The sequence below is a fragment of the Mandrillus leucophaeus genome, unplaced genomic scaffold, assembly GCF_000951045.1.
Source record: "Mandrillus leucophaeus isolate KB7577 unplaced genomic scaffold, Mleu.le_1.0 Scaffold657, whole genome shotgun sequence".
NCBI lineage: Eukaryota > Metazoa > Chordata > Mammalia > Primates > Cercopithecidae > Mandrillus > Mandrillus leucophaeus.
This window is the reverse complement of record NW_012107108.1, coordinates 1,498,676-1,506,395: the sequence shown is the minus strand read 5'-3', so window position 1 is coordinate 1,506,395 and position 7,720 is coordinate 1,498,676. Positions and strand designations below refer to the sequence as shown.

General features: G+C 40.9%; 1 pseudogene; it reads left to right on the top strand.

Annotated features, from left to right (window-relative positions):
• Window positions 1-6,072: 6,072 nt before the first annotated feature.
• LOC105554726 lies at window positions 6,073-7,717 on the top strand (annotated as a pseudogene).
• Window positions 7,718-7,720: the final 3 nt, after the last annotated feature.

Sequence of the window (7,720 nt, the reverse complement as noted above, 5' to 3'; positions counted from 1 at the left end):
GGCGCCCCCTGGAGCACTGGCGGGGCTACCAGTGGAAGACCGCACCTTCCAGGGGGGGACCCCAGTATATCCCTGGATAATAAAACTGTTCACTCCCCCACAAAAATAATAATTTTGTCTGGTCTTTGAAAATGTGTATCCTCTGTCTACTGGTCAAAATGCTGACCATTTATATGGGTAATTAAACTTTTTCATGAAGTTATTTAACATTCTTTTTTATTATGAAACAAAACAGTAAATTTGTTAATGGTTTTAATATCATCTAATATGATTGAAAATATGTCAATTTGTCGTTGCCAATGAATCTTTGTGTTATTTATTTTACTGTGTTAGATATTGTGTCCATAAATGTCTAAGTGGCTTAGAATCTAGCCTAACATATTGTATGTGCTAAGTACTAATTCATCAAATTATCTTTCTATACCATTCTTAAAATACTATTTTTTATTTTTATTAAAATTTTTTTTGCCTAATCTAATTATCTATGAACCTTATGAGGTCTATTCAGTTTGCCCTCTTGATAAAAGCCGCCAAAGTTTATTTATTTATTTTTTTTGAGACGGAGTCTCCTTCTGTTCCCCAGGCTAGAGTGCAGTGACACAATCTCGGCTCACCACGATCTCCGCTTCCAGGGTTCAAGTGATTCTCCTGCCTCAGCCTCCCGAGTAGCTGGGACTACAGGCGGAACTACAGGCCTGCTCCACCATGCCCAGCTAATTTTTGTATTTTCAGTAGAGACAGGGTTTCACTATATTGGCCAGGCTGGTCTTGAAGTCCTGACCACGTGATCCGCCCGCCTCAGCCTCCCAAAGTGCTGGGATTATAGGCTTGAGTCACAGAGCCAGGCCTTTTTTATCTCTTTATTAATATGTTAGAGAGTATTAATGCAGTTCCCTCACAGAAGCATGTTGCATAGTGATGAAGTATGGGCTTCTGGTGTGACAATCATCTGAATGCTGTTTATTTTCCCTATTATTTTCTCATTCCTAAACCCTGTGCCAACCTCCCATCTTTCTGAGTCTCCAGTATCTATTTTTCCAGTCTCTATATCCAAGTGTATGGGTAATTGAGTTCCCACTTACAAGTGAGAAAATGCAGTATTTGATTTTCTGAGTTTTTTCACTTACAATAATGACCTCCAGTTTTATGCATGTTGTTGCAAAATACATGATTTTATTCTTCATGGCTGAGTGGCATTCCATGGTATAAATGTATAGCACATTTTCCTTATTTGATTATTGATTGATAAATTTAAATTGATTTCATATATTGGCAATTGTGAATAGTGCTGCAATAAACATGTGAGCGTGAGTATTTTCTTTATGTAATAAATTATTTTCCTTTGGGTAGATACCAAGTAGTGGGAGTGCTGAATCAAATGGAAGCTCTATTTTGGTCTTTTTTGAAATCTCCATACTGTTTTCCATAGAGGTTGTAGAAAGTTACATTTCCACAAACAATGTATAAGTGTTTTCTTTTCTCTGTATCCTTGCTGATAGCTCATTTTTCTGCTTTTTAGTAATAGCCATTCTGCATGGTGTAAGTTGGTATCTCATTGTGGTTTTTAATTGGCATTTCTCTGATCATTGGCAATGCTGAGCATCTTTTACATGCTTGTTGACCATCATTGTCTTTTTTTTTTTAAAATGTTCATACTCTTTACTTGCTCTTTAATGGTTACTTGTTTTATTTTTGTTGAGCTGTTTGAGTTCCTCGTATATTCTGGAGATTAGATCTTTGTTACATGCAAAACTTGTAAACATTTATCTCATCCCATAGGTTTTCTGTTCACTGTGTTAATTAGAAAGCTCATTTTCAGGAGCTTTTTAGTTTCATTGAGTTCCTTTTGTCTATTTTTGTTATTGTTACATCTGCTTTGAGATCTTAGTCATAAATTCTTTGTCCAAGTCAATATTCAGAAGAGTTTATTCGAGAGTTTCTTCTAGCATTTTAATGGTTTTAGGTCTTACATTTTAGTCTTTTAATCCATATTGAGTTGATTTTTGTATATGGTGGGACATAGGGATGCCATTCCATACTTCTGCATATGGCAATATAATTTTTCCAGCACACTTTGTTGAATAGGACGTCACTTCTCCAGTGAATGTTTTTGTTGACTTTGTAAAAGATCAGTTGTTTGTAGGTATGTGGCTATATTTCTAGGTTCTCTATTCTGTAATGTTGATGTATGTGTCATTTTATATCAGTACCATGCTGTTCTGGTTACTAAAGCCTTCTAGTATAATTTTAAGTCAGATAACGTAGTATCTCCAGCTTTATTCTCTTTGCTTAGATTTGCTTTGGCTATTCAGGCTCTTTTTGTGGTTCCATGTGAATTTTAGAATTTTTTCTCTAATTTCATAAAAAATAACATTGGCATTTTGGTAGGAATTGCATTTAATATGTAGATTGCTTTGGGCAGTAGAGTCATTTTAATGATCACAATTCTTCCAATCCATGAGCATGGGATGTTTTTCTCATTTGTGTCAGGTACAATTTCTTTCATCAGTGTTTTGTAGTTTTCCTTGTAGGGACCTTTCATCTCTTTGACTAATTGTATTTCTAAGCATTTTACGTTTTTACCTTTTTTGTAGCTATTGTAAAAGGAAGTGACTTTTTAATTCAGTTCTCAGCTTGATCATCATTAGTGTATAAAAATGCTACTAATTTTTGTGCATTGATTTTTGCATCCTGAAACATTACATTTATTTATCAAAGTAAGAGTTTTTTGGGTGGTCTTTAGGTTTTTTGCATATTATGGTATTATGTAAGCATCAAAGAGGGACAATTTGACTTTCTCATTACAACCACGTAGATGCTCCCACCAAGACCAACAGACAGAGTCTCTGGGGAGGGCACAGGTGATGGTATTTCTTTAAGCTGGCCATGTCATTATGGCTGGAAGCCTGGGCTGACAGCCACTTAGCTAAGCATTGCCTCTCAAGTTTCTAGGTTCCTTCCTTCCTTCCTTCCTTTCTTTTCTCTTTCTTTCTTTCTTTCGACAGTTTTCACTCATTGTCAAGGCAGGAGTGCCATGGCGCCATCTTGGCTCACTGCAACCTCCGTCTCCCAGGTTTGAGCGATTCTCCAGTCTCAGCCACCTGAGTAGCTAGGATTACAGGCACCAGTCACCACACCTGGCTAATTTTTGTATGTTTTAGTGGAGACATGGTTTGGCCATGTTGCCCAGGCTAGTCTTGAACTCCTGACCTCAGGTGATCTGCCCACTTCAGCCTCCCAAAGTGTTAGGATTACAGGAGTGAGCCACCACGCTCAGCTGCCTCTCAAGTTTCAATGTGTCTATGAATTATTTCCGATTCCAGGCCTCTCTCTTAGTGATGTGATTCTGCCCAGCTGCCTCTCAAGTTTCAATGTGCATATGAATCATTTCCCATTCCACGCCTCTCTTTTAGTAACGTGATTCTTCAGGTTTGGAAGGGGTCCATGAATTGGCTTCTTTAAAAAGTCTCCTCTTAATGCTTCCACTACATCCAATATAGTAGCACTCAGCTAGAGAAAGTAGGCACAGCACAGAGCTCCTGACACCCAATGCTCTTACCACAACACAAATACTTTTGGCCCAAAGTGGAAACAACCAATCACCATTTCCAAAAATGTCATTTTCTGCTGGCTCTTTACAGTTTAGAAAGCCTAGAGAAGGCATCAATGTTTGAGTAAGTCTGCATTTGGAAAACACATACACCTGAGTTAATACAATGTTTATTGAGCACATACCATGTGTTCAGAAGTCTGTCACTGAGCACTGTTCAGGAAACATTGTATGATGTGAGTTAATCCTCAGCACCCTGGGAGTCGGGTGCTAAGTTTTCTGTAATTTTCAGGATTTAAATGAAGGGCCTAGCATTTCTATTTTTTCTTCCATTTTAAAAATTATTTACCTGAAAAATAAAATGTGCAGAATAAAAGCTATATCGACAGATGAGAGGGATAGAGAAAAAAGAGTGAACTGTTCAGAGAGATGTTTTATATTTATATTTACTTTCTTGTGCCTTGTGGAGCAGCCACTGGATTTGCAGGAATGGAAAACAAGTTGCTAGGTGGGATGTCTCTAGAAGGTTTCCTTATGTTGGGTGGGCTGTCCTCGAACTCCTGACCTAAGGTGATCCACCCGCCTTGGCCTCGCAAAGTGCTGGGATTACGGTTGTGAGCCGCCATGCCTGGCCAGGCCTGAGTTTTGCCTGAGCATGTCTCTTTCTAAGAAAGTGCAGCATATGGCAGTTACAAGGTCTCTTTTATCTAAAATAAATAGAATTTAATAAATAAAAATTTAAAAATTTTACTAGAGATTAAAGGACAAATCAAAACATGTATGTAATGTGTTGTCTGTAGAAGTATATTTTAACAATGACATAAATTATTAATAGCCAATAAATGTTATAATAATTTATTAACTAAAACGAACAAAATTCCTATTATGATATCTATGAAAATACTTTCTTAGAGTAAAATATTCTCATATCTTGAGAGGGCACTGGTTAAAAACAGCAAAGATTTGCATGTCGATGTCTTATCAAGTAAGTAGCAGACCCCTCTTCACACCTTTACAGAGTCATCCAAAAAGCAGTAATTTACACAAGAGCAGACAATTTTCCTAGCTTTCTATTGAGGTTATATGTTAATGTTGTTACAGAATTTAACTCAATTTTCTTATAAAATTACCTGACCAAATTTTATATGATATTATGATATCACAATATATCAAAATTTATTTAGATGTCAAATAAATTTTATATATTATAATATTATAATACATAATGATATTATGATAAGTTCCATCTAGATTCAGATGATTTCACTAGGCAGTGTCTAAGGACCACTAATATTTTTTTTGGTTCCACTATTTGCACAGACAGCACAGCTGGGAAAACACAGACTCACCCAACACAGTCTCTTCCCTGGTTCTTTCTCCTCCTCAGGGAATCAGCTCATCAGTCAATCAAGTCATCTGGGACTGGAGGCTGAGTACTCCCTAACACAGAAGGTCTCATTCCTGCATGCTTTCCTCAGCAGATGGGGAGACAAGAAGGTCCTTTCAGGAAACACTTGCTGGGACATGAACTAACCCTTCTGTAGTCTGAGGGTTCTGACCAGCAGAGACAGACTCCACCGCAGTAGGAAGGGATGAGGCTGCTGTTCTGAACCTGGAGCTCCCCCACACCTTGTCCCATCTCACTGAGGCAATTTTGAGAGGCCGCCCTGGAATATGTCTTGATGGTGGATGTTGAGAAACAACGTGGGTTTGATGGGATTCAGGTGGTGTATGCTGTGTAAAGACAGGAGCTGAATGCTCAGAATAAATTCCACAGAACACAAATTCCACAGAACACAATGGCGCTTCCAGGATGACTGAGGAAGGGTGAGAAAGGGGGAAGAGTTTTCTACCTAGACTTTTTGCTACCTCAGTAATCAGGGGCTGATTAGGTTAGCACTGGCTCAACCTAATCAATTCAATTTTATTGCATTTGGTCTAATTATCCTCCCCATTTTTAAGGTAGGAAGGGCCATTTCATTTGGTATTTTTTTCTCTGCATTTTTATTTCATCATATATGTGTGGATCTAATACAATCAACCATAATTTGACATTTGTTGTTTCTAAGCATTTAAGAAATTATAATATCTATGCATACACTGTTAACACTATGTATAATAAATTCTCTTTCTGTGCAAAATATATAACATATGTCAATGTAGGTATGTTTAATTGTGCATCTTGAAAGGTTAACAGGATCATAAATACTTTCAGGAACTGGGACAGAAATGGGAAGAAATGATTCCCCGATCTTCTGATCCCTGTGCTCCTGGTTCTTTGTTTTCTTGACACTATGACAGAATCCTGAAACTGTCTCCCCTGAACTGTGTCTAGGTCCTCAGTAGACTACAGCAAAAAACTTTTTATTGAGGCGCTAAGAAGCGGCAGGAAGGAGAAAACTGCTCAGTCAATAAGAGTCAGCCACACCCAGCCAAGGGACATATAAAGGCAGGTCCAGCAGAACAACCCACAGTCCGCCTTTGGGCGTGTCAGAACAGCCTCCTTTTACTTGAGCCTCAACATGGGAAATGAACACCCTGATCTCCACTCCCCCTCCATCCAACGCCCCACTGACCAGCCCCCTTCCCCACAGGTCTTTACAGAAAAGGGCTCAGATGAGAAGAAACCATTCAAAGGAAAAGGCAAGATGGCTTCTTCCCATTCCAGTGAGAAGCACATACAAAGGTAAGGCCTCGGGCTGCTCCCATGGAGGTTGGAAGGAGGGTTGGAATCAGGGATACTGAGCCATGTGTCTTTAGTAGGGTTTTATTTTGAGATTTGGGGATGGGAAACGGCTTAGCGCCCTCAGGGGACTTTGAGAAATGTGTTCACTCGTGACGCTGGCAGAAGAGCTTCACATGAAAGACTGATCCGCAAAAACGCATCAGGGATAGACTATGGGACTCTGCCTAGGGAGAACTGAGTCACCTAAACTTCCTTTTGCAGCAGGATTGGAGCCCAATCCAAACAAGGAGGAGAATTCTGAGGAAACCAACCTCAAGGCTGGGAACAGCACTGCTGGATCCGGTAAGATTTGACTCTTTCCAGGTGAGAAGGGACAGGGCAGCAACACAGGCTCCTCTGGCAAGGAAACCCGGAGCGCCTTGGCAGCCAGGGCCGTATGGATCCTGGACACTGGAGAACAGAAGAGATCTGGGGTTTGGTGGCAACCTGAGCTCCTGTGTGTCCAGGATGGACTAGGAATTTCAGGGTGTTCAGTTGGAGGCACTTTCTCAAACTCTCATTGTATTCACAGAACCAGAGTCCAGCTCATACCGGGAAAACTGCAGGAAAAGAAAAATCAGTTCCAAGGACAGCTGCCAAGACAGAGCAGGTAGAATCTTGGTGTTTTTTCTTGTTGGTGGTAGTGGTGGTTTTTTTGTTTTTTATTTGCCCCAAAAGGCAAATTATCAGGAAAATTTCATATGAGACTTGAGCAGAAAGGCAGTTACTGACAAGTAAATTTTTGAGATCTTAGCACTCTGAGAATATCTGGGGACTCACAAGGGGTTCAGCCTCACTTCATTCCAGTGCTGAGATGGTCAGGAAGGAGTGGGAGAGACAAGTGGGGTTCACCTGGGTGCACAGGAGGTTCTGGAAATGAGGGTCTGTGGGGACTGCTCTGGCGAGTCTCTCACAAGCTTTCTCTGTAGGGAACTGTCCAGAAGAGGAGTGCAGCTTGATGTTGGAAAAAAAAAAAAAATCAAGATCCTCCACTGCTGTGCACAACAGTGAAATCCAGGAGACCTGTGATGCCCACCATAGGGGACATTCCAGGGCTTGCACAGCAAGCGGCACAGGTCTCGGGCCCTAGGAGTCCAAACACCATCACATCGAAAAAGCTTGATGACCTCTGTGCCAGCTATGTCTGAGGCTATTTATCAAGACCTAGCCCAGGTGCAGGCCCTGCAGATCAGTTCTCCACTAACCTGGGAGCGGCTGACACTGCTCACTGGGCTCCGGGGCCTCTGTGTGCCCAGGTGCAGACCTTGTATTCCACGGCCACCCAGGCAGCTTATGTCTCCCCTGCTGAGGGCTGGCTTGTCCCAGCCACACTGCATGGTCCTGGGGATTCAGCCCTGGACAGAGAAGCCCATCCCTTCCCTGGGCAGGAGATAACTGAGCCTGTCAGTGGATCAGATGAGGCTGAGCTGGGAGCACCCTGATCC